Source organism: Cupressus sempervirens, chromosome 1, assembly GCF_028749045.1.
Source record: "Cupressus sempervirens isolate cs-2001-9-10 chromosome 1, ASM2874904v1, whole genome shotgun sequence".
Classification (NCBI taxonomy): Eukaryota; Viridiplantae; Streptophyta; class Pinopsida; order Cupressales; family Cupressaceae; genus Cupressus; species Cupressus sempervirens.
In genome coordinates, this window is record NC_143118.1 from 627,313,382 (window position 1) to 627,341,344 (window position 27,963).

Here is a 27,963-nt window from a genome sequence, read left to right on the forward strand (position 1 = left end):
ATTTCTGATAAAGGGTATGATAGATAATGAAGTAAGATAATGTGGAGCCCATGTGTCCACCCACTCACTTGACTCAATGATCCCAATCACACTAAAAAAAACTAGGACAAAAGAAAGCTAGTTGTCACATCCAAATGGTCCATCTATTAGAATTAGAACTCTAGAATGAATGCATTTTTTATGAGTCTCTAATAGTAGCACAATTTGATCTATCAACTATGGACCCTTCCTCAACCAACCAAAAAAACTTGCATACTACTGAATCAAGAGTCCCCCCCTATGATAATGTTGAACTACACCAATCAACAATGCTATGAGCATCAAGAAGCTCTACTCCTAAAATCTTTAATTACTCTTTAACCAGAGCTCTCTCCACACATGCCCATGCTCCATCATGTTCCCCTTTTGCATGACTAGACTCAAAAAAACTCCAAGTATGAGGCACCCCCCTCTCTACGTGCATCCTATACAACCAATAAAAAATGTAAGCATTCTTGAATTTACCTATGCAATTATATAACCAAATGATATGTCTATCCATAGAAATTTTATGCTACAATAAGAAATGAAAAAAAAATCTCAAAACAATATTGCACAAACTCGTGAGAGTGAGATCTATCATCACTCATGTAAAAATTGTATTCTCTAATAATCTTCCAATTATCTTTCACACTATTAGGGGTATGTATATATGTTATGTGGGAAAAAATAGCAATCTAAATGGAGTTGTAATACTAAGATTGTGTCTCATTTTGGGGCTGCAATGTGTAGTTCTCTATAAATTCAACAAATGATATAATAGTGCCAATGAGAAAAGTCTCCTTAGACATTCTAAATTTCTAATCCAACCATTGAGACCTATGACTATACCTTGCATACTTGTAGAAAATATTTGTCTTGAAATCTGAAATAAAACTAGCCACATTGATTTCTTTTGCAATCAATTCACATCTAGATGCCTCAACTCCACTCTTCAATGTGTATTTCACTTTTTCATATACCATTTTTTTTACTATTATCCTCCAAAGATCTTGTTCGAACCCCTCATGGAAACATGTGTCAAACTTAGATAAACCACCACATTTTAAACACTTTTTATTCAAGCAAGCATTTCTATAAAAGATACAACCATAAACTCTAGGACATAAAAATTTATCTAGCAAGTCTCTTGATGGTTTTGGAAACCCACTAGTATCACAATTTTCCAACATTTCTTTACTATAAAAAGTAGAACGGATGGAGTGTAACAGTTCGTAGTGCATAGAAAACTCCACATGATATTTGCAACAACATGTATTTCAAAATTTAAGTGGCACACAATAAAATGGCTTCAAGGATTCAAAATCCCTTTGTGATATATGCAATCTTGGATGACTCTCTCTAAATTATTTGAACAACATTATTTGACTTACCTCCAAATAATGTTTAGGATGTGGCATACGGTGTCTGATGCCAATTCTCAACTTCATCATATCTTTAGCATTGGGTGATACTCTTGAGCTAGAGTGCCAAAATTGTACGATTTCTTGCTTCACATCATCAGATAGTTTCTTATCAAAATGTGGAAGTCTCCCAAAAAAATCCCATGTTTCATTTTGAAGAGGATCATCAATTCTCTCTCATCTACCAAGTGCTCTTCTCAAAGTAGCATGATTTGGGTTCAAGTCAATACATGTTCTTCTCATATATCTACCCTTTCTCAAATGATGACTAATGAAAGAGGTTGTAATAACCCTTTGAGAAACTCACTTATCCTTCTCCCTACTACTTTTCCCAATGCTATTAAGAGAACTAAAAATATTCTTCAAAATAATGGGATTTCGTTCCATTTTTTATTGACATGAATCTTCAATTTGGAAAGCATAGGTCTCATCTTTTGCATCTTTAATAAATACATAAAAAGTTGGCATTGCTCCACCACTATCTTGTTGCTAAAAAACATCTTATATAGTGTTGAAGCCCATAACCAAATGGTTCTTTGTGAGTTTTTTCCTTCCAAATTAGTAATAATGGTTTCATAAATTTTAGTTATCCATTTTGGTGTTCTAGGACCTTCATGTTGATTATAGTTAGGAGATATTTAATGTTCTTGAGCATTTTCATTTTTGACATGGTCAATCATGGCATTTACATTATGAATTGGTAAATTTTCATTCTCCAAATTTTAATCCTAGCATTATGATTATCAAATGGCACATTTTCATTCTCCAGCTAAACATATTCATTATCTAACTCTATGATTTCACCTTTGATCAATACATCATCAACTTGATTCACATTTAACATACCTTGTCTCTTCCTTTGCTCATTTACCTTGTCCTTTTTCTTATATGCTGGGATATCTTCATTTGATACCTTCCTTTTGCATTTAGCATTTCGACGACTATTGCTCCCCATTTAGACAACAATATTAGACACCTAATCAAACCTCATAGCAAATTTTTTGATCATATGGGCCCCAAACAATATTTTTCTCCAAAGCCATGAAAATGGACCCAAAAAAATGTGATTGTTGAGTATGCAGTGATAAAGGATATTTTGGGAAAAAGTATACCAATATTTTAGGTACCTGATCCCATATTGGGCATCCAATATTATTGGGTATCTAATTAAAGATCGGATACTCGATTAGATATTGAGTATCTAAAATGGTCACCCAAATTTTGGAGGGAAGTCAAAATTTGGCAATTTTGGGCAATAAATAACTAAATTGTATATAATTACATATTTGTATTTATTTGTATTGTATAGTAATATAGGAATGTATTATTATTATTATATAATATAGTAATGCATTATTATTATTATTAAATATAATATAGTAATATATATGATTATAATTATTATTAAATATAATATATAGTACTATATATGATGATTATTATTATTAAATAGAATGTAGTAATATACAATTTAGGGTTCTCTTATGTGGTGAAATAAAGGCAATGACGAATGATAGGAAATTTTTCTAATCAATTTCATAGTTCACATGCGTATGTTGTTTATCACAAGTCATGTTGTCATGGAATGCATCAAATGGATCATAGGATAATCTATGATCCCTTTTGACACATTTCATGACAACATATGTCCCTAGGGGTCCTAAGACCCCTCTATGATGAACCCTTTTGACCCATTTGAACAAACCAAATAGGTCCCTAGGGGTCCTAGGATCCCTTGGGACATATGTTGTCATGAAATGCATCGAAAGGGTTCATAGGTTTAGCCTTGTGTAAAGGTTTTTTAGAGGCGAGGAAGGTAGCGCTTCAACTAGTTTTTGTGGAACAAAACAAGGGGGAAAAATCTCATAATATTGTGAATGTTAACAATGGAAATAGCAATGAACTTGTAAGCCTTGGCTCCATCTTCCATACTTTAAATGATTTGAATATATATGAGGATGGTTATCTAGACCATAGTAATTAATTTGAACTTCCGTCTCAGAGATTTAAATTTCTTGAAAAGAAATGGAGTGAGATTTATGGTGATTTAGGATTTATGTCCTATAAGTCAAAATCAGTCTATAAATTAATAGAAATGCAAGTAGTAGTAAAGAATGATCAGCCTCATAGTTTCATTAACCTTCTATCCAATAAAGAAATTCAAAATTTGGTAAAACAAGCCAAGCATAAGAATGGGTTTAAGTATCTACATATTGGTAGCATAATTGTTGGGTGTGAACCTCTATATTGAAAAGGGATTCTAGCTACTATTTTCATGACTCTATTAGATGTTTCAATTTGGAACTCAATATTTGGATATGAAACGTGGATCTAGAACCCATGCCCTATTCTTTTCTTTGTATGGTCATCTGTTCAATACTACCATTCCTATTGTCAAAGATCTTAGATTTGATAAGCCCAAAGCTCGTTATTCCCTTATGTGGCAAATTGAGACAAAAGATGCCCAGTTGATAGTTCCCAAAATGATCAACCTAGCTAATATCAAAGTCCCAAAAGAGTGGATAATTGATGTTCAAGCTCTCAAACAAATGGATCAACCTAGGAACTTAACAACCATTGCTAGCATAAAGGAAACTAATAGTCAAGCCCAAATCTCCTTTGATGACATCAAACCATCTAGTTGTTCTAGTTTCTCATGTTAATGTTAATTTTCTAATAACTAGATGTTGCAAAGATCTAGCTCTACTTTGAGTTGAAAGACCTCAATCGGCCTTTTGTGTAACCATGAGAACTTAGTTCCCAATCCAACTAGTCCTCTATTATGCACTATGTATTAACAATCCTTTGATGAACCAAAGTATATGTTATTATCAAATCCTTTAACGCAGTTGGTCAATACTTGTGAACATCCATAGTTAATTGAATTAGATGATGGCAGTCTTCGCTGTAACAATTTCCCATATGTCAAAACCACTTTTCATTGTCAAATGATGCTCTCAAGACCAAACACTTCTTTTACAGAAGGTCATTTTGTTGAACCACAAATCCTACCTTTTGATGATTTTATTTTGCAAACTTATGATGATAAATTTAGTCTTCCCTTCTAGCCTCAGCATGTTATTGGGTTTGGTTAGCCTAATGCAACCACTCAAACCGAGATGGTCAACTATGCTAATATTTGTTTATGTAAAGCCTTGTTGTTCCAACACATTATGTATCAGTGTCTTTTGCAAGCTAAAATCCAATAGCAAAAAATTGAAGCTAGCCACAATACAAAGTTTTATACCATTATTTCTTCTCTCCAATCTCTAGAAAATCATCTTGTCACCCACCTTAGTTCTATTGTTAATACTGAAATTTCTGCTCTTAACACCATGATAAATTTCATCATTTAGTAGAAGCATGGTGGACCGAACAAGCTTGTCAATCTCAAAATTTGCAAACTATTTTTATAATCCTATGACCCCTTTCGACCCATTTCATGATAACATTTGTCCCTAGGGGTCCTAGGACCCCTAAGGACATATCTTGTCATGAAATTTGTCAAAAGGGGTTGTGGGCTAGCCCATGACCTCAGTGGAGCCCATGACTCCAATGAACCCATTGCATAATGACATTTGTCCCTAGGGACATAGGGTAATCGATGCAATGGGTTGAATGGGGTCATCGGCTAGCCCACAACACCATTTGACCCATTGTGTCAATTACCCTAGCCTACGACCCCATTAGTTATTATTATATAATAATAATAATAGCAATAATAATAATACATTACTATATTATATAATAATAATAATAATATTTTACTACATTATATTTAATAATAATCATATTATCATATAATAATAATAAGAATAATCAAATATTTTCCTATATTATATTTAATAATAATCATATTTTACTATATAATAATAATAATATTTTACTATATTATATTTAATAATAATAATAATTATAATATATTAATATATACTAATATATAATAATATACTAATACAATATATAATAATCAAATATATTACTATATCATAATATACACTAATAATATATAATGATAATAATTTAATTGTTGAACACTTGCTAAATGGATTTCCCTCCAAAGTTTGGCCAATCAAATTTTATTAAAAAAATTTAGGTACCCAATTAGGCTTGGTATTTACCAAACCTCATTGGTCAACTCAAAAAATGTGTTTGAGACATGTTTCACTGATATTCAGACTTCAAGTAGCCATCTGACAATATTTTTGTCATCAAAATTCAATGAAACAAAAAGGGTTGTTTGATAGTAGTCTCAAGATTCCAGCGATATAATTGTTGTCAAATTCCAAGTTCAATAAGTATTTATTAGTTAATTTGTAATGAAGATGTCTATAAACTATTGATTGACATACTGATTGAAAAATAGTTATAACTTTCAAATGATATAACATTTTTGAAATCCAAAAGTTGCGTCACATTCTATTCTTTGTCTAGTATAAGAAAGAAAAAATAAATGTAAAATTTTTCTATTAGTTAAGGTGGTCAGATATGGGAATTCTTTTATTTTGAAAAATTTATAGTAGAAAATTTATATTTAATTATTTATTTGTCCTAAAAAACTCAAAAATATGTGTCACATCCAGACATGAGTCTAATTTTTATATCTATAATTATAATAGAAGATATTATCATTTGATTTTGCTTAAGGTGGTTAGATATACCACTACTTTTTAGCTTTTCCCTGAGATTTTTGTAGTAATACATTAAAATCCAAATTTTTGACAAATCAAATATTTTTTTCTCTAGATAAGGCCTAGTAGTTCAAAAACTACATTCAATTTCCTATAGATTCTTTTTCTTACAATTTTTTGATATAAAACCCATAACTACTTTAAAATTATGTGTCAAGTTAACATAACCTTAATTTGCTAATTTTGCACTGCCACTTAAGGCCATAGTTTGGTTGACCATGACCCTACACATACCCATCTACAACTAACTTAGGAATTCTCATCTTGTTCCTCGTCTTTACTTTGAATTATTCAAAATGATTATCTATTAATGCTTCAAATTATTCCCAATCTACTAATTAAATCATGTATCTCCTCCATAGTTGATCAATTTCTATTGCAAGCAATTGTTCTAGTAGTAGGAAAAGAGTTTTTTACATAGAAAAATATATTTTTGGTTATGTTGATTGATAGTTTTAGGCTTTTTAGTCATTAAAAGGAATTTTTTTTGATTCAATATGAAGTTTTTTTATGTTTAATTTGAAAAGTTCAATTAGAGCTCTATTTCATAGGCATACTCTTACAATGTTATGAAGAAATGGCTAAGATTTTATGTTTTTGCCTTTGGTATTCAATGCAGAGAAATCTATGTTCTTTATATAGCTCACCAGTCTTGCCTTGGCAACTACAGTAAATTGGTTCTTTGTTCAAAGATCAAATTGATCTCTTGAATTCCTTTGCCTATTGAATTTAGGAGCTTAATTAAAACTTCATTGCCACTAGTTTTCCATAATTTATGTAGTATTTGAAAGATTGTTTGGATGTTTTTGCATCATTTTAATGGTTCATCATTAGAAAGATGGTCCTTTAATGTTTTGAATATTTAATGAGATCCCTCATTAGAATAATTGAATTTTTAAAAAATAAATAGAACTTTTTTGACTATGTAATATTGAATTTAGAGATGACCTATATAATTTGTTTCATTATTCAGATCACCTTCAAATGTATTTGGTTAGAAGGGTCACAAAATAAGATATGAAGATTGATTCAAAAATGTATCCAGCTGAATAAGATATGAAACATTGTGTAAAAAAAAAATCAACTGAATCCCCAATATCGATACAGACTAATAAAAATCAAAACTTACAAGAGATATTCTTTGATTTCCTTACTGCCTCTAAATTCTCTACATGTTGGTGAAGTTGCAGCTCAGAAAGATCATAGGAATGATCCTTCTTCACAATTTTGTACCATTAATGCTCAATGTTGTATGATTTTATTTTTCTTTTAGTTCTTAATGCATTTCTACTTATGCAGATATGAACCTTTCACACTTCTATGCTAGGAACTAACATAAAAATATAACATTGAATATACAATTCCTACATAGCTTCTTTCTTTAAAGAGATTTCGTGTGATCACTTGATCCATCAAATTGGGTGATCATAGTTTTGTCTACTCCACTAGTTCCATCTCTTATTATCTCTATCCATTTTTACTTCCTTTTAGGTTTGTAATTTCCATTACTTGGTGCTAGTGTTGGTGCTCTGGTTTTGTAGTTTCTACTAATATGTCCAACTTTGAGACAACTGGAACATATTATTTCTCCATTTAGCCATTTCTTGTAATTTTATCTTCTTTTTTTTTGATGAAATTCTCAACAATGTTTTCATATTCTTCACAATAGTGACAATTGTACCATGTATTGTAATCCCAATTGCAAGAATTGCCTTTCCTTGATGTATGTGTTTGTTTCTCAAGTATCTAGTTTGACTTTTTCTTGAATCTACACTCATGAGCTCTATGTCCATAATTTTGTTAGTTTTAACAATGACCTTGGAATTTAGATACATTTTTTATTGATTCATTATTCTTTGATCTGCATTCATGTGTTTGATGTCTTCCTTTCTTGCAATTAAAACAATTACCACTTAATTTAGGTTTAGGAGTTTGTATACCATTTTTTCTTCTACAAATGTTGGTTGTGTGACCAATTTTCCCACATAATGACATGAAGGTTTTCCTTTGGATTTAGCATTCCTCTATTCTCCACTCTTGGATAATTCTCGTTCTTTAGTAAATGAAGAGTGCTTGTTGTATCCAAGTCCAAATGTGTGTTTTGTTCTAGGTGACCTTAATAGTTCTTCAAAGTGTTTGATTAGTTCATTTGGTTTATTCAATCTCTCCATAAGTTTCTTTTCATGCCTTAACTCACTTTTCAATTGCTCACTCTGTAACCTTAGATTTGTGATCTCTAAATCCTTTCTATTTGCTTCTTGATTTTCAATTATTAATTAAATTATTGTATCTATCTGATTATTTGTAAGCTTATGTAATTCAAATGATCTCTCTTCAAGTCTAATAGCCATCTGTCTTTTGTCTTCTTTAGTCATGAGCTTGTCTTCCATTGCTTTCTTCTTTTGTTTCATTGCTTCACATGTAAATTATTGAATTTCTTGTTCTATCTTGAGATATTTTACTTCTTTCATTAGGGCACTATTCTTCTCCAAAAATTATGGCAATGCTTCATCATTATTACCATTCTTTCCACTGTTAAGCAATCCTTATGTGTCAATTTCTTTGTATTGTGTATCATTTTGTTGAATAGCTATCTCTTTCCTTCTTTTAATGGTTTTCTTTAACCCTTCCTTTGCTACTTCTAATTTTTGTAATATGATATGGATTTCAATCATCTAGTTTTGTATTATTTTTTCCATCTCCATGATTTTTTCCTCTCAAGTCATTAGGCTTCCTAATAAGAGAACTGAGCTCTGATACCAATTACGTTGGAAGGAGTTAATGAGAAAAAGGGGTTAGGGGGCTGAATCAAGATCTTAAACTTTTAACTTCAAAACCAATTTAATGAATTCATGACTAATTCATCTCATATAATAGATCTACCATTAAAATTGCAATGTTGAAACATAAATGAAATACATCATATCCATGAAAGATTCAACACATAACACAACGATTTGGTGACCCAAAAAAAACTTCAATGCGAAGGTAAAACTAGGGTGGGGATGAAATACACAAATCTTCAATGTTGCAACAATAAAGTTAACCTATTAGGGTTAAAATCTTTTATCATAAGTGTTTAAAAAAGGGGATTGTTGTAAAAAAATTGATACAAATATGATAAATGTAGTTCAATCATTATTTTTTCACTAATGTCAAACTTTCTATTTTGTTGGTAAGACAACTCCTTATATGATTTAAGTACTATCACTTATCTGATTAATGAAGAGGATTTGATCAAAAGATGTAAGAATAGAACCTAGAGAAAAGGTTGAGTTATGATATGTAAAGGAGTATAAGAGTCAACTAAGACAATTATAATATAGTGCATTGATAATCTACTTAAGATTAGAAAGGTTGGTTACACTAAGCAAGTTTAGAAGAACAAGTTAAACTAAGTTTTTCTGCAAAGCTTGATCAAGTGGATAGTAGGCGTTGAGAAAATTCAATACAAGTCAACCAGTAAAATCAATTAGAACCAATTAAAATTCTATTCTAGTGTATGCCAAGAAAAATAGTGGATGCCAAGTAAAGTTTAGTTGATGTTGAGCACTAGTAATTTTTAGTTCATTTTGAGTTATTTTATAGAGGATGTAAAGCAATGTAATATGTGACAAGCATCATAAGAAAGTTAGTGTCGAGTGTCAACATTATTTGAAAGATTGTGAATTTGATGGATTTGAGTCAAAAAGTTTATTTTCTTGGATTGTGTGAACCAGGTGGAAATTAAGATTGATGAGTTTGTGGCATAGAATTCATGGTAAACTATTTTGAGGTGAATTCAAACAAGATTACAGAGAATTTTCTAGAAGTGATATGAAATGAGGGGTAGATTCATTGAATCCTACCTAATCTATTCTAATCCTAAATTGGATGATGGAGAATGAATGAAAAAAGATGTTAATTTTCTCTTTAAAGGAATGGCTGGTCAAAAGAAAGGGTTGTCATTGTTTGAGAACCTAAGGAAGACAAGGATTCAAGGGTATTGCTTCATTCAATGACCTAATTGAGAGTCTGCATTGACATGTTAAGAAAGAAGGCTTAAGGCTATGGATTCTTGAAGGGTGAACAAGCTATAAGAGCTAAAATGTGTAAACACCAATTAGAATGGAGGACTGAAACAAAGATCTATAATCTACAAATGGAATTGTAAGTTGTTATCAGATCAAGCCTTACTATTACTCTCTAATAATTGTATCAGTCTAGGGTAAATCCTTTGGATTAAGGTTGAACTAACAGTCATTTGTAAATCCTTTAACTGGGTGACATTCCAAGTGAATGGTCTAAAGTCCTCTAACAAGGACCACTCCTAATAGGTTGATTGAAATCCTTTAACAGGGTCATATTTAACAGTGTGTATTGTGGCCTTTAATAGGGTTGGCCTTTCATAGGTCATCACTTCAAAAGAGTGAAAGAGTGTAGCATGTTACCAGTGGTTTTTCCCAAATTGGGTTTCCACATAAATCATTGTGTCAAGTGTGTTGTTGAATTTGTTATCTTTCATGTTTACATTTCTGCAAATTGATTTGACAGTAACCTACATGTTTTAAGTTGTTGAATCTGTTATGTTTCATATTTACATTTCTAAAAATTGATTCACATGTGTGATAATAAATGTTTTATGGGTTCACTAAGCTGTGAAAAGTTTTATCTATACATCTAGACCTTGGATAACTAATTCACCCCCCTCTTAGTTATTCTAAAAAATTCCAATAGTAAGATATGATCTACCTTGTGAGGGGTCTGCCTTGTTAAATCTTTAAGACTGTTAGGCCTCACCTTGTTGAAGGATTTTACACTCACAATGAAGTAAGGACTATGTTAAGAGGTTTACATATGTCTATTCAAACCACTTTGTTAAGAGATTTACCCTAACTCAATTAAAAGTAACTGATTCATTATCTGACCCTTGGTTTTCGCTATAAGTTGGTCTTAGGTCTCCTCTTTTCTATATCTTTGATCTAAACTCCTAATCTTATAACTTTGTTTAGTCCTTTATTGCTCTAATTGCTCTCTATTTGATCTACTTTCAAACTTAGTCTTATCTTCTTCACACGCACATGCATCCAGTCATTTCTTCCTTTATACTCACATATGAATTGTAGGGTTAGAATCCTCCTTAAATAGATGTTTTGTGAAGGTTCTAGATCTTGATCAATAGTTTCTAATTCATCATCTTTTGTAATTTCTATATTATTTTTTTATTGGTTGAATTGCATGTCTTGGGATCATTACCTTCTAAAATGACACATGATTACCTTCTTAGTTGGCTCTAAATATCTTAAATTTCATATTAAAGTCAGTCAAAAATAGTTTACATATGTATTTGTATCATTACAAACTCATATGAAAAAACTAAATTGCTTGGCACTTGAATGCTCTAATGCTTGGTCATGTAGACTTCTTCATGCTATCACTTGGCTTATATATATCTTCTTTCTTGGCAATCATTAACTTGTCAATGTGCTTGGATCCAAAAAAATTTCTTGGTGTGTACATACACCCAGTCTCAACTGAATACTTGACAATCACTATCCTACTAAGTATAAGTTTTGTATGTTCGGCCTTTACTAGATAACTTGGTTGCAATGATGACCATGTAATCTTGCCTAGTAAATGACTAAGTGTTTATACACTAATAGAAAACATAGGCTTAGAGATCAACATGTAGTATTAAGGGGAGAACCCTTACCCTTAATCATTATTATTAAAAATAACTACAAGTATGTATTTTAAAAGTTGTGTAGCTTTTAATTCTATGAAATAAATCATAAATTATATAATTAAAAAATTGAAAATGTATGGTGTACTAAAGGAGAGAATCCTCTTCTAGAATGTATAATTACTTTTTAGGTTGGAATAAGATTTGTTATGAAAAATATGGTGGGAGATGAAAACTGTTGATTTCAGGTGAGTTGAAATTTGAACAGTTATAAAAAAGAGAATTTAGGTCAAAATTTAATGTATATTTTTATTGCACTAGTCATATATGTCATTTATAACATATTTTGAGATCAAAAGGAAAAAGATTTATTGATATGTAGCTTTTTGGTAGGAACTAGATCCCTAGTTCTCAACCTTTTTCAGCAACTAAAATATCATCTTTAAAAACTAGATAAATATATCAATTCTTATTCTAAATAATTATTGAAAATTATAATCCTTAACTTCATCCATTTCTACACATTTTAGAAATTTACTTTATTTTCAAATTCTAAATAACAATACAACTTTTATGTCATTGAAGTTGAATAGTTTTACTTTTTTTATGTTTTTCCTTTATAAAAGGGTGAGATGAGTTTGTGCTTTTACCTAGACTGGACTACTTATAGTTGCATGTAATCCTCTAAAACCCCTATAAAATACCAAATAAAGATATATTAGATACTCACTAAATATTAACAAAATTCATTTTGAAATCAAGTTGTTATTCTACTTTTAAATTGGGAGATGACCAAGTATCATTGACTTTTGGAAAGACTATTGGCTGATGGAAAAACTCTTGTTATCAATAATGAATTATAATCTTGTAATGGATAGATATCTTTATCACTTTGAAGTAGAAGTGGTAGACTATTGGGAAGAAGGTCACTGTGTCCAATTGTTAGACATATATCCTATTTTGAATTCTATCCAAGTCCATCTTAATGCTTCTATCATTTGATTAGAACTCAATGATACTTTGATCTCAGATGGAGGCCCTATTGGAAAATTACGATTGGAAAATTTGTTTTTTTTTCATTGATGTCAAATCTATGTATAAGACATATTGCTACCTAATCTAAATGTCATATCCATTTGATTGATGAAGATGATTTGAGAAATTTCTCATAACAATAGCACCTAAAGGAAAGGTTAAGTTATGAAAAGGAAGTTACAATGGACATTTGATTAGTTATATTTTGATAAGACAAAGTGATTTTTTATATCAAGAATGTAAATCAAAGCCAAGAAATAGAGTAATAAGTTAAGAAAGGTTAAGTAATACTATTGTCAACTAAGCCACAATATGTGTGAAGCATATCTAGTGTTGACTAGACATTAGTATCAACTGAGAAAGATAGTTGATACTAACCTAGAAGAACTTTAGTGACTGAGTGATTAAATAATGACTAAGTGTCAGAACTTAGTTATTGTTGAGTAATAGTATTGAGAATGAATTTGAGGAAATCATGATTTCTAGCCAACTCAGTTCATTTCTTGGGAAATGTAAATCATGTTTAAGATAAGATTGATGAGTTGGATCATTGAATTCAAGGTGAGGATTAGGTATGATATCTATGATCTAAATTTAATGGATAAGAATATTCTAGAAAAGAAGAAAGATGAACAAATACCATGAACTTGATGAACTAGATGATAATCCCTAAGATATATGGGTAAGTGCACCAACTTGTGGTGCCAAAAGGGGGGTATAAGTGGACACCTTTTTCTTGAAATCAAAAAATTCTGGACTTCAACAAGAATTTGAAGATAGTTACGCTCAAAATTTTAAGATATGACAAAAACAAAACTCGCAGTCCTTTCAATCTAGTTTCTAAACTACAAACTTTTTTTCAAAATGGTTTAGTTTTAGGTACTCAAAAAAGGGGGCCACAGAAAGTGGTACTGTTTATTCCAAAAAAACATAACATAGTACAAAGTGTGGCCCCCATAAAATTTTAACCTTTTTTTGAAATTCTTTAATCGCTCCAGTCAAAAGTTACCTAACACTATGTAGTTTATCCTAGATTTTTTGGGTAATTTTATAATGTGTATTTTTTTTTAAAATGAATTTTTAAATTAGACCCATCGCAAAAATGTGAAATATCTATGTGCTCCCCCTAGAAATGATTGAAAACTAATCTAAAATCAAAACTTCTTTTTTTCAAAGTGTGTAGAATGGAGTCTAGTTTCTGAAAAACTAAGTTGTTACAAAATTCGATGAATGAGCTAAAATCTACAGCCCAATTAGTACATGGTGGTTTTTGACAAAAAATGAACATACATTCAAAAGAAATTATAGATGAAAGACTTAAAATAGTTCAAATTAAAAATAAATTATATGGTTAGATAGCTAACATAGAGACCTATAATGTTATGTAACCTGATCTTATCGATACCCAACCACGAAGAATCTTGAAGGGGAGCACACAAGAAAAATCAATCATTTTTGTATGTTTGCTGGAAAACATGTCTCAGACCTGTTTATAAACTCCAAACCTTTCGGTTGGATCTCCAAGGAAAAACCAAGCCTTAGGCTTGGTTTTAATGCAAAGCTTTGAATAACGTGTGCGCCCTATAGCGCGCACGCCCTATTAAAATGCTATTGAATTCGAGGTAGTGCGCATGCACTATAGTGTGCACGCACTATTGAGACCTAAATTAATAACCAAAACCAAGAGAGAGTTGGGGGGTGGGGCGAGGGAATGGCTATTTGTGTGTGTGAGAGAGATAAAGAGAAAGTAGGGGATGGGAGAGGGGAGAGAGGAAGTGAGAAAGAGTAGGGGTGGCATAGAGACTATAGGATAGGAGATAGAGGAAATGTGAGAGAGTAGGGGTGGCAAAGAGAGTACAAGATGCAAGAGAGAGGAAGTGTGAGAGAGAGAGTAGAGGTGGCAAAGAGAGAGTATGGGATGGGGGAGAGAGTTTGAAAGTAGGGGGATGGGAGAGAGAGGAAGTGAGAGAGAGAGTACAAGTTGGGAGAGAGATTGAGAGTAGGGGATGGGGAAGAGAGAGAGTAGGTGGTGGGAGATAGAGTGGGAGAGGAAGAGCAAGAGAGAGGAGGATGGGAGTGCATGTTTGTGAAAGAGAGAGAGTAGGGAATGGGAGAGGGGGAAGATAGAGTAGCTTGAGAGAGAGTAGGGGATGGAAGAGAGTAGGGGATGGAAGAGAGAGTAGGCAATGGGAGAGGGAGTGGGAGAGGGAGAGAGAGAGGTGGGATGGAAATGTGTGTAAGAGAGAAAGAGAGAGAGTGTAAAAATGTGAGAGAGGGCAGGAGGTAGCAGAGAGAGAGTAGAGAGGGAGAGAGAGAGAGAGAGAGAGAGAGAGAGAGAGAGTAGGAAGTGGGAGAGGGAGAGCGAGTGAGAGAAAAAGTAGAGGATGGGAGAGGAGAGAGGGGGGATGGGTGTGTGTGAAAGAGAGAGAGTGGAGAATGAGAGAGGGGAGAGAGAGATAGAGAGTAGGGGCTGAGATAGAAAGAGAGTAGGCAATGGCAGAGGGAGTGGGAGAAGGAGAGAGAGGGTGGATGGAAGAGAAAGAGATTAGGCAATGGTAGAGGGAGTGCGAGAGGGGGGATGGAAGTGTGTGTAAGAGAGAAAGTAAGGGATGGGAGAGAGTGTGAGAGAGAGTAGGAGTGGCAAAGAGAGAGAGTGAGAGTAGGGGATGGAGAGAGAGAGAGAGAGAGAGAGAGAGAGAGAGAGAGAGAGAGAGAGAGAGAGAGAGAGTAGGCGATCGGAGAGGGAGTGGGAGGGAGAGAGAGAGGGGGAATGGAAGTGTGTAAGAGAGATAGAGTTGGGGATGGGAGAGAGTAGGCAATGGAGAGGGAGTGAGAGAGAGAGAGTGGGGGGAATGGGAATGTGTATAAGAGAGCTAGAGTAGGGGATGGGAGAGAGTGTGAGAGTTTGAGAGAGAGTAGGGGGTGGTAGAGAGAACTTGTATAGGATGGGTGAGAGAGAGAGAGAGAGAGATAGAGAGAGAGAGAGAGAGAGAGAGAGAGAGTAGGGGATGGAAGAGAGAGAGTGAGAGTAGGGGATGGGAGAGAGAAAGTAAAGAGGGAAAGAGAGTACTTGAGAGAGAGAGAGAGAGATAATAGGTGGTGCAAGAGGGATTGGGTGAGGGAGAGAGAGGGGGGATGGGAGTGTGTGTGACAAATCTAGAGAGTAGGGGATGGGAGAGGAGAGAGAGAGGGGGGGATGGGAGTGCGTGTCTATGAAAGAGAGAGAGTAGGGGATGGGCGAGAGAAAGTAGGTAGTGGGAGAGGGAGTGGGAGAGGGAGAGAGAGAGAGAGACGAAATGGGAATGTGTGTAAGAGAGACAGACTAGGGGATGGGAGAGAGTGTGAGAGTGTGAGAGAGAGTAGGTGGTGGCGGAGAGATTTTGTACGGGATGGGAGAGAGAGAGTGAGATTAGGGGATGGGAGTGTGAGAGAGAGTAGGGGATGGGAGAGAGAGAGTGAGAGTAAGGGATGGGATGGGAGAGAGAGAGTAGAGAGGGAGAGAGAGAAATTGAGAGAGAGAGATCTAGTAGGCGGTAGGAGAGGGAGAGGGAGAGAGATAGGGGGGATGGGAGTGTGCATGACAGATGTAGAGAGTAGGGGATGGGAGAGAAGAGAGTGGGGGGATAAGAGTGTGTGTGTCTGTGAAAGAGAGAGAGTAGGGGATGGGAGAGAGTGTGAGAGTGTGAGAGAGAGTAGGGGGTGGCACAGAGAGAGTACAAGATGGGAGAGACAGAGTGAAAGGATGGGAGAGATAGAGTGAAAGGATGGGAGAGAGTGAGAGAGAGAGTAGGGGGCGGCAGAGAGAGAGTATGGGATGGGAGAGACAGAGTGAAAGGATGGGAGAGAGTGTGAGAGAGAGTAGGGGATGGGAGAGAGTGTGAGAGAGAGTTGGGAATGGGAGAGAGAGAGTAAGAGTAGGTGATGGGAGAGAGAGAGTAGAGAGGGAGAGAGAGAACTTGAGAGAGAGAAATGGTAGGTGACCTAGGAGAGGGAGTGGGAGAGGAGGAGAGAGAGGGATGGGAGTGTGTGTGACAAATATAGAGAGGAGGGGATGGGAGAGAAGAGAGAGGGGGGATGGGAGTGTGTGTGTGTGTGTGTGTGTGTCTGTGAAAGAGAGAGAGAGAGTAGGAGATAGGAGAGAGTGTGAGAGTGTGAGAGAGAGTAGGGGGTGGCAAAGAGAGATTACGAGATGGGAGACACTGAGTGAAAGGATGGGAAAGAGTGTGAGAGAGAGTAGGAGGTGATAGAGAGAGAGAGAGAGAGTACAAGATGAGAGAGATAGAGTGAAAGGATTAGAGAGAGTGTCAAAGAGAGTAGGGGATGGGAGAGAGTGTGAGAGAGAGTTGGGGATTGGAGCGAGAGAGAGAGAGAGTAAGAGTAGGGGATGGGAGAGAGAGAGAGAGAGAGTAGAGAGGGAGAGGGAGATAGTAGGTGGTGGGAGAGGGAGTGGGAGAGGAGAGAGAGGGATGGGAGTGCGTGTGAGAGATCTAGAGAGTGAGGGATGGGAGAGGGGAGAGAGAGAGGGGGATGGGAGAGGGGAGAGAGAGAGTAGCGGATGAGAGTGTTTGTAAGAGAGAGTAGGGGATGGGAGAGAGTGTAAGAGAGAGTAGGAGGTGGCAGAGAGAGAGAGTAATAAGTGGGAGAGGGAGGATGGGAGTGTGTGTGAGAGATCTAAAGAGTAAAGGATGGGAGAGGGGAGAGAGAGAGAGTGTAGGGGATGGGAGAGGGGAGAGAGAGTAGGAAGAGAGAGAGAGTAGGGAGAGAGAGATAGTAGGGAGGGTGGAGAGTGATGTGTTCTCATATAGTGCGTACGAGCTATAGCGCGTACACGCTATGTGAATCACCTAAAAATGGTCAAAAAGCAACTTTGGGGCCTGTTTCATTCATTCTCTGCTTTTGTTCTATTCTGCACTCTGTTATCCCGATAGAAATCGTGAGTTTCAACACAGCAAACATTCTTTCAAAGTGGAAAACACTATTTCAAGCTAACAAACACTATTTCAAGGTGGCAAACACTTTTGAAAGCTAACAAACACCAAATTCAATCATTGGATACACGATTTGAAGCCTTTTTGAATATTCCTTGTATAGAAAAGGTTAGTGCAATCTATTTTAAATATTGTTTGTTGATATATAGATACAAATTTGATTATAATTTGACATGTTGTTTAATATATAGTGAATTCATTGAAATTTGTATGTTTTAATGAAATTTTATTTCGAAATGGTTAGAAATTTGGCAAGTCATTTTATATATATATTGTGTATTCATTCAAATAATTATAATTTTTATATGTATTTGAATAATTTGTAATTTACACATTTTAAGTAATTCAAAAGTTTGAATAATTTGACATGTAGAAATCATCATCATGCCAAGGAAGAAACCAAAAAATCAAACAAATGAAGATAGGGAGAGAGATTTGGCAATTAAAAGAGATAAAATGAAATTACTACGTGAGAAAAGAAAATTGCAAAGCAATAATGAAGAATTGACTTTCGAAGAGGATCAAGAACCACCGGTACCAAGAAACAAAGAGAAAGAATTGGAAAGACAAAGAGAATGAATGAGACTGTTATGCTCAAGAAGACAATTGAATTGTGAAGCTACACCATCTTCTAATGTTGGAGTCATATTGTCCACTACACCATCTTCCAATGTTGAAGTCATATTGTCCTCTCATGTTGAAGAGACACCAATTTGTAGATCCGACGATATACACACTCCATCATGTCATGTTGAAGGCACAACATCAACACATCAAGTAGGTGATATTCCATCTTTTGCATCTTATTTCCAAGGCACATCATCTTCGGTTCAAGGTATGCAATACACTCAACCTTATGTTGATGTTCAAAATGTTGAGAGAATTGAATAGATTATAACACCTTCTAGAATTCGTTTTAGAAGACCAAAATATTTGATTGATATTAATAGTAACATTTTGAAATCAATGCCTGACAAGATTAGCAAGCGTACTTGTGTGGAGATTATTTTTTGATGAATTAAATATTATAAGTCAATGCCAATTATTTGTTGAAATGATGAGGAATTTAAAATTTAGGCCTATCATGAAGATTCTTGGGCTAAGAACGATGGATGATTCAAATGAAAAAAACATTGTAAAGAGTCTAATGAATGCTTATGACAAAGTGGGTTCTAAATCACGCACCAAAGATAGTAATATCGCAAGACAAGTACTTACATCGACAATAGTAAGTAGCCAAATGAAGAAAGCTTGACTCATGAGAAAGACAAGAAAAACATTAAAAATTGGTAGAGGTACTCTAAGGAGAGCCATGCTAAGGCGTGAGAGATTCGAAGATCCAACAAAAAATGAGTTATGGACATTTAGCGGCAGACTACCACCAAAGGATAAAGAAATTAGTGAAGCCTTGAAATCATTGATCAAAGATTTTTGGAAAAATAACACACGTGTTTCCCCTAATCAAAGAGATGTTGTAAGAAGGAGGATTGGTAGCCAAAATCGCGAGCCACATGCAAAACATTTTTTGGACACAAATCAGACACAATTTTTTGCAAAATTTATTTGTATGTATCCTCAAATTCAAATAAGTCAAAGATTTTTTGAGATGGGTAAACCTTCTTATGTGAGATAAATCACACATGCACAACTTGTTTTTTTAGGATACATATTGAATTTTCTAACCATTTTGATGTTTTTAGGCATATATGCATAATTTTGCATTCTCAGTTTGTTTTGCAGGATTGTGACATAAATGAGCCACCAAGATCTTCAAGGGAATTCATATCCAACATTTTATGTGAAATAAGGGATGGCCAACAATTTTACAAGTCATCATGCTTGGATGGTACGTGCTTATTTTGTGGTTCTTTGCAACTTTTATCAACTTGTCAACATATGGATAGTACACATGCAATTGGAAATGAAATAGTAGATTATGGAAAATTTAAGACAGTGGAATATGCTCTAAAAAATGGGAAACATGGTAAAAGATGTGATTTAGTCATTGAAAAGATTCTAGTGTATGAGTTCATGAATATTTTTCGTGAAAATATTATTTACGAGTATGCAAGGCATACCGATAGAGCTCGATGGCTGGATTTGCAATTCAAGTTGTGCAAGGATGCATTTCCATTGGATACCATTGTTTCGGTTGTAGATTTCATAGAGAACTACACACTACAACCACAAAATGAGGTGCAAGCAAAGTATTATACTTCTCAACAGGTTTCCATATTTGTTCACATAACATTCATGCATTCACCTACAAGTATAGAGGATGACAAGAAGATTTTGAGGGAGTACCATTTTTACATCAGTGATGATCGATCACATTCTACGGAGTTTGTACATGGTTATTTTCAACTATTTTATGGAGATTTGGCTAACAGGGGCATCACATATCGTCAGCACATTATTTGGTTAGACAATTGTGCATCTCAATTCAAGAATGCATAGATGTTCTATTGGTTGAGCAGGATGCACAAGTTGTGTAGAATTCAATACATGTGGAATTTCATAGAGGCTGGTCATGGAAAGGGAGAGCACGATGGTGTAGGTGCATGCATCAAAAGAGCCTTAGCTCGTGAAGAACTAAAGTACAAAGATGGAGCAATATTGACAGATGCAAAATCCATCGTCCAGTGGTGTAACGCTATGATGGGTCCAGGTAAGGAAGGTGAGTCTACGGTTTGTAGATTTTTTTGGTTGATAGATAATACTAACATTGCACCATATCAGGATTGTTGCACACTAACAGGATCCAGTGAGTTGCACTCTTTTAGAAGCTCTGATGCAAGTTCATGGAGTATCCACACATGAAAAATGGCATGCTATTGTCCATCATGTGCAGAGGAAAATTGGGATGATTGTGAGTCAACTGAATGGGTGGACAAATGGGATATATGGGTTTTGGACCCAATTGACACCTATCATCCCCCACAAGCACTGGAAATGGTACAGATGGAATCATCTATTGACTTTGACTGCTTGTCTAATCTAGTGCAACTTGGTAATATATATATTTATATATCTTTGTAATTTCAATATGTAACTTTATAACTTTTACGCAAGTATTTTCTGAATTAATGACCGCATTTTGTACATTTGTCACAGCAGGCCATGTTTTTGTTGTTATTGCACCTGAAGACAATGAAGAAGGGACAAATTATTATTTGTGTCGTTGTGTTCAAGCCAAAATAAAATTAGATCACTCAGTTATAGATGGTTAAGGTTTAGAGTACCATATCGGTGCGGTGGTTGTAACCAGCACATGGCTTAGACGATATTTTATGAAGAACCCTAACTTGTGGTTATTCGAGGATTGGAAAATAGAGAGGAAGATTCTTCATTATTCAAATCTTGTTGTCACATCAAATGTCCACTTGATAAAATATGGTGGAAAACCACATAATAAGAATCTTTGGAGAGTTCGCAAGTCAGACCACAAGGCAATACTTGAGACATTAAAATGTCGAGCAGATCCAGTTGGCTCATTAGATTGAATATAGAGAGAGGAAGAGAGACAAAGAGTGATCAACTAGATCCAAATACATTGTTGCAACCTCTTCCCCAAGACTATCCACATGACTAAGGTGGACCGTATTGTTATGATGCATAAGTGATGAGATTTAGTTTAAATCATAGATTTTATGTTTTGATTTGTTTAGAATCTAGATTTTATGTTTTGATGTCTCCAATTTTTTTAAAGCTAGAACAATATTTTTCATAATTTCTTATTGTGACGATATTTTTCTTTCATTGCATGTTCTCTTGGATGACAGGAGGGAGAGAAGAAAAATAAGTAGATTTCCAAATAGCCAGCCACCCTTCTTCATGTAATTTATTCATTTAAGGTAAAAGTCCCATTTCCTTTGTTTGGCTTTGGTATTTGGTTATTTAAAGTCATTATTCTAGTTGGACCTTCGTATGTTTGAATTTGGGATTTTTTAGTGTCTATTTGTTATGATTATACTGAATTATTAATTCTACGATGTTTCTATTATTTAATTATTTAAAATAAATTAAAACTTTTTGTATAAAATTATTATTATTTATTTCTATCTATTTGTTATGATTATTTCTATTATTTAAAATAAATTAATTCTATAATATCTCTATGATGAACTATTTATATTTCTAAACTTTACATATTTTACACCATGACCAACAATCAATCTATTATAACGATACAAATACATTTAAATAGTAATGTAAGAATGGTTTAGTTCACATAAAAAATAAGTCTATCTTAGATATTCTAAATACATCACAAAACTTTATCACTTCAAAAAAATTGGAATTTCTCCCATCTACTTGAGTTCCCATCAATTTTCCATAAAACTGGGAAAGGGAATAGGTGCTATGCTCCCAATCCCAACATCCTCCTGTCCACTACTAGGAGATGTGTGTAATGTAGGATTTAGCTCCATCAACTTAGTCATTTTTTTCACTAGTTGATTGGGACTCTCACCATTTGTTGCCAACTATGGTGACAATGCTTGGGGTTACACTTATTAAGTAAGAATATTTCCTAATCTAGGGATTAGAGCATTGAACATATCAGAATGTGATTTATGCTATGGGAGAAGAGGTATGTTGGGCATACTAATTGATTCTAGGGCTAGTGCAATTACATCTCCTTCCACTAGTGTTTTAAATATAATTTCTATAGTTGTTGAAGGTGCACCTCCAATATTTGGTCTATATCTCTTTCAAACATTTAGATTATCCTCTCTTTCTTTCCTCTTCTATTCCTTTAGTGCAACCTTCTCCGCAACTCATTTTCCCCTCTCTATAGCATATAAGATCTCATTTCTTGCAATCTTTTCCTCTCTCCCATCTTTCCTATCCTTGATCTTCTCCTTCATGTAAAGTGCATTAGCCTCAAATAACTTCTTAGTCTCTCTTGTTCCTTTGAATTTTGTATCCTTTTGCTTGGTAGCTATAGGAATCTATTGGGTAAACCACTATGTTGTTTTCTGTCTAGTGGCATGTAATGTATAAAATCAACATCTCCATCATAGTCATTTTGGGCCTGGGTATCAAAAAATTGTTAACTATTTATTTCATCATGGTGGCCACCATTTGCAAAGCATTAGATGACGTCCTTGGGGTCAACATGTGGTGGGGATGGAATTAAAAGGGAAACATTTTCATCCCCACAAGTATTTGGTTACCCAAGGTTTGTGACAACCTCCTACAACCAATCTGGTTGTGAATCTTGCATTAGCAAGCTTAATCTAATATCAATGTTTGTTGTATGCTCAAGGTTTTATCTCCTATAATAGTCCACTGGCTGGTTTAGGTTTTCTGGTTGGGTATTTTTAGGTGCAATTGTACCTAGTCCCTTCATATTTTGTCTATAACTCCTCAACAAAGTGTTAATTGGTTCATATAATAAGACATTGATTTTTAGGAAGGATTCAATAGTGATTTCCTCCCCCTCACTTTACAACTCATCAATATTTGCATCATCTACAATAGTTGTTTCTTGCAACTCATCTCTTACACTTTCTCAGTTTTGCCTCTTCTAGGCTTGTTCCAACTAGCCCTTGCCAGTCCTAAACTATTGGGTGATTAAAATACCCTTTTCCTCACTCTAAAATATACTCCAAAACCAACCACACTTGTTTTGTAAAATATCACTGAAAACTGGCTATTTCAGTTTGCCAACTAGGCCTAGTTTGAGGCCATTTACAAAGAAACTCACAATTCCTTGACTTTTCAAACTCCCATGACCCAAAAAAGTCTTAAGACATGACTCAAATGCAAGGATTCTTTTATTTTTTTGGTCTCATGATCAACTTTACAATGGTTTTTAAAAAACCCTCCTTTCTAGCCCCTTTACCCTAGGGCTTTCTAGAACTCTTACTTTGCAATGTCTCTAGAACCCCAAAATGGTTCAAACACCTTCACTTTGGTTATATTAGATGACTTCAAACATAAAATGCAACTCTTGTTTGGAGAAAACACTAAATCCACCTTGGGAGCAATCACATACCCCTTTTTATGCACTCAAATTTTAGGGAAAACTATGCAAATACTTCTTAAATGGTTTCAACACTCGACTTTTCAGATGGTTATTATAGACTCAAACCAACAAGAAAAATCCCAAACTTGAGGTTTCTCAACACTCAACAATCAAATTTCAAAACTATTACCAGCACTTACTACTAGGACAATTTCTAGTTTTAATGGTCAAACTCCCAAACCATACAAAGGACCCCCCATTGTTTTTGTATTTTTAAACACTCTTTTTGGAGACCTACAATAACCTCTCTCACTTTTTGGAGATCACACTCCATTTTCATTTTACGATGCCATCTCGGGTGATGCTGAAACTTGCAATGTCGGCTAGTACAAAGTTGCCAACTGCCAAATCTCTCTCACCTTTCCTCATGGGATCGAACTGTCTACTCTGTTAGCTCTGCGTGGTTGGGTAAACCCTATCCCCAACCTTGTCCTATCCCCTTCAGTGCTCGAACATTCTCAGGCACGCCAATCCAGAATGTCCCCAAGGGTCACTAAATGCCATAGGGCTGTGATCTTTGACGGGGTATATCTCGGAGCTCGTGTGAGGTATGGATGCGATTCTAGTTCCTACAGGACCATGTTGTGGAGACCTACAATAACCTCTCTCACTTTTTTGAGATCACACTCCATTTTTGTTTTACAATGCAATCTCGGGTGATGCTGAAACTTGCAGTGTGAGCCAGTACAAAGTTGCCAACTGCCAAATCTCTCTCACCTTTTCTCATGGGATCGAACTGTATGCTTTCTTACCTCCAGTTGGCTGGGTAAACCCTATCCCCAACCTTTTCCTATCCCCTTCAGTGCTCGAATGTTCTCAGGCACGCCAATCCAAAATGTCCCCAAGGGTCACTAAATGTCATAGGGTTGCGATCTTTGATGGGGCATATCTCAGAGCTCGTGTGAGGTATGGATGGGATTCTAGTTCCTATAGGACCGTGTTGCGGAGACCTACAATAACCTCTCTCACTTTTTGGAGATCACATTTTGTTTTCATTTTACAACGCCATCTCGGGTGATGCTGAAACTTGTAGTGTTGGCCAGTACAAAGTTGCCAATTGCCAAATCTCTCTCATCTTTCGTCATGGGATCAAACTGTCTCCTCCATTAGCTCCAGGTGGCTGGGTAAACCCTATCCCCAACCTTGTCTTGTCCCTTTCAATGCTTGAACATAAAATGTCCCTAAGGGTCACTAAATACCACAGGGCTACGATTTTTGATGGGGCATATCTCGGAGCTCGTACGAGATATGGATGAGATTCCAATTCCTATAGGACTGTGTTGCAGAGACCTACAATAACCTCTCTCTCTTTTTGAAGATCACATTCTATTTTCATTCTACAATGCCATCTCGGGTGATGCTGAAACTTGTAGTGTTGGCCAGTACAAAGTTGCCAACTACCAAATCCCTCTCATCTTTCGTCATGGGACCAAACTGTCTACTCCATTAGCTCCGGGTGGCTGAGTAAACCCTATCCCCAACCTATTCCTATCCCCTTTAGTGCTCGAAAGTTCTCAGGCACGCTGAACCAGAATGTCCCTAAGGGTCACTAAATGCCACAGGGTTGTGATCTTTGATGGGGCATATCTCAGAGCTCGTGTGAGCTATGGATGCAATTCTAGTTCCTACAGGACAGTGTTGCAGAGATCTACAATAACCTCTCTCACTTTTTGGAGATCACACTTCATTTTTGTTTTACAACGCCATCTCGGGTGATGCTGAAACTTGCAGTGTAGGCCAGTACAAAGTTGCCAACTGCCAAATCTCTCTCACCTTTCATTGTGGGATCAAACTATCTACTCTGTTAGCTCTGAGTGGCCAGGTAAACCCTATGCCCAACCTCATCCTATCCCCTTTAGTGCTCAAACATTCTCAGGCATGCCAATCTGGAATGTCCCCAAGGGTCACTAAATGCCATAGGGCTACAATCTTTGACGAGACATATCTCAGATCTTGTGTGAGGTATGGATGTGATTCTAGTTCCTACAGGAATGTGTTATGGAGACCTACAATAACCTCTCTCACTTTTTGGAGATCACATTCTATTTTCATTTTACAACACCATCTTGGGTGATGCTGAAACTTGTAGTGTTGGCCAGTACAAAGTTGCCAACTGCCAAATCTCTCTCATCTTTTGTCGTGGGATCAAACTGTCTGCTCCATTAGCTCCGGGTGGCTGGGTAAACCCTATCCCAAACCTTGTCTTGTCCCCTTCAATGCTTGAACGTTCTCAGGCACACCGAACCAGAATGTCCCTAAGGGTCACTAAATACCACAGGGCTGCGATCTTTGATGAGGCATATCTCAGAGCTCGTACGAGATATGGATGAGATTCCAATTCCTACAAGACTATGTTGTAGAGACCTACAATAACCTCTCTCACTTTTTGGAGATCACATTTCATTTTCATTCTACAATGCCATCTCAGGTGATGTTGAAACTTGTAGTATTGGCCAGTACAAAGTTGCCAACTACCAAATCTCTCTAATCTTTCGTCATGGGATCAAACTATCTGCTCCATTAGCTCCGAGTGGTCAGGTAAACCCTATCCCCAACCTCTTCCTATCCCCTTCAGTGCTCGAACATTCTCAGGCACGCTGAACTAGAATGTCCCTAATGGTCACTAAATGCCACAGGGTTGCGATCTTTGACGGGGCATATCTATGGGCTGTCAATACTTTGACTATACTTTAAGTCAACGATTATCAATATGTGAAAAAGTGGAACTCGTTGTACTTTGAAGTACTGAGAAGATGGCCTTGCCCTTCCCCAGGAGTTTCATAAATGGGAGACATTAGGTAAGAGAGTGAAAATGTTACTATCACTTCAATGCACATGACGCAATTGGAAATGCAAATTTTGATGGTAACCATTTTTTGATAAGGGAGAGACTAGGGATGATCATTGTTACTATCTCTTTAGTAGTGGAATTTTTTTTTCTCCTGAATGTGGTGGTGGGGGATCAGTGGTAAGACTCCTTGGATATTCCTTCTTATGATGTTAGTGACAAGTGTTGCTCTTTGAAAACACTTGTATAATCTTTTTTAAATTATTAGATAAAAACGGAGAATTGTAAGTATTAAACATGATTAGCCTTTAGTTCCTAGAAGATCTTTATTTCCCCATCAATGCATTTAGAAAGTTAAGTTTTAAGAAGATCATAAATAGAAAAAATTAGAGAAGCAATTTAAACATTTATATTGATTGGAAACATGTGAGTCTTGAGTTTCCTCTACCTTTTAAAGAACATTCCTTAGCTAGCAGACCTAATTCCACATTCCATAAGACTGTCATTGCGCTAAAGATTTAGGAAACCAACTACTCTAAGATAAAGCTTCCCGGTCAATAATAATCTAGCCTATTGAGGTACATAATACTTCTCAATTAAACTTGTGTTAATTCAATATTAATTTTGTAATTAACTACAATTTCAGTATCTGTGTACAGGGGGTGACTGAGAAAACTATTGGAGGTCCAATTTGAAAATATATTGGTAAGGATCTCACCAAGGTTCACAACTTCAATGATTAATACATTCATTCAGGCCAGAACCTCACTACAAAAAAATAATATATAAAAAAGGTAGTGAATAACATCATGTCTAGACCCAAATCAACCAATGAAAGTCAAATTAGCATAATGTGGAACAACAATATATGCATTGAGTGGTTTTTCATAAAAAAGCTTCATAATAAAATTCATGTCTAGAATTAAAAGACCTTAAAGAACATTTATGCTTGTAACACATATGGCCATTCAAAACTGAATATGATTACAATATGTGAAATAGCATTACAAGAACTTGTAATGCTCTTGTGAACATCGTGTTAATTCTTGTAAGAATCCCTAAGATGCTTGTTATACTCAAAATTTTGTTGAAATTGAATTAATTTTTATCCTGTCAGTTAATTGGCTTAGGGTGATATATGCTTCTTGCATGGAATAATGAGTTCGTGATTAACTCTGTATTAAGATTCATAGCATCTTCTAGTTATTTGCAAAGGAAATTTATAAATTACTTGCTAATGTCATATGGCTTGCTTGAGAAAGATGTATGTGTTCTTATTGATGGGTACTAATGACTATCCACATTTAGTTCGTCAATATCCTATTT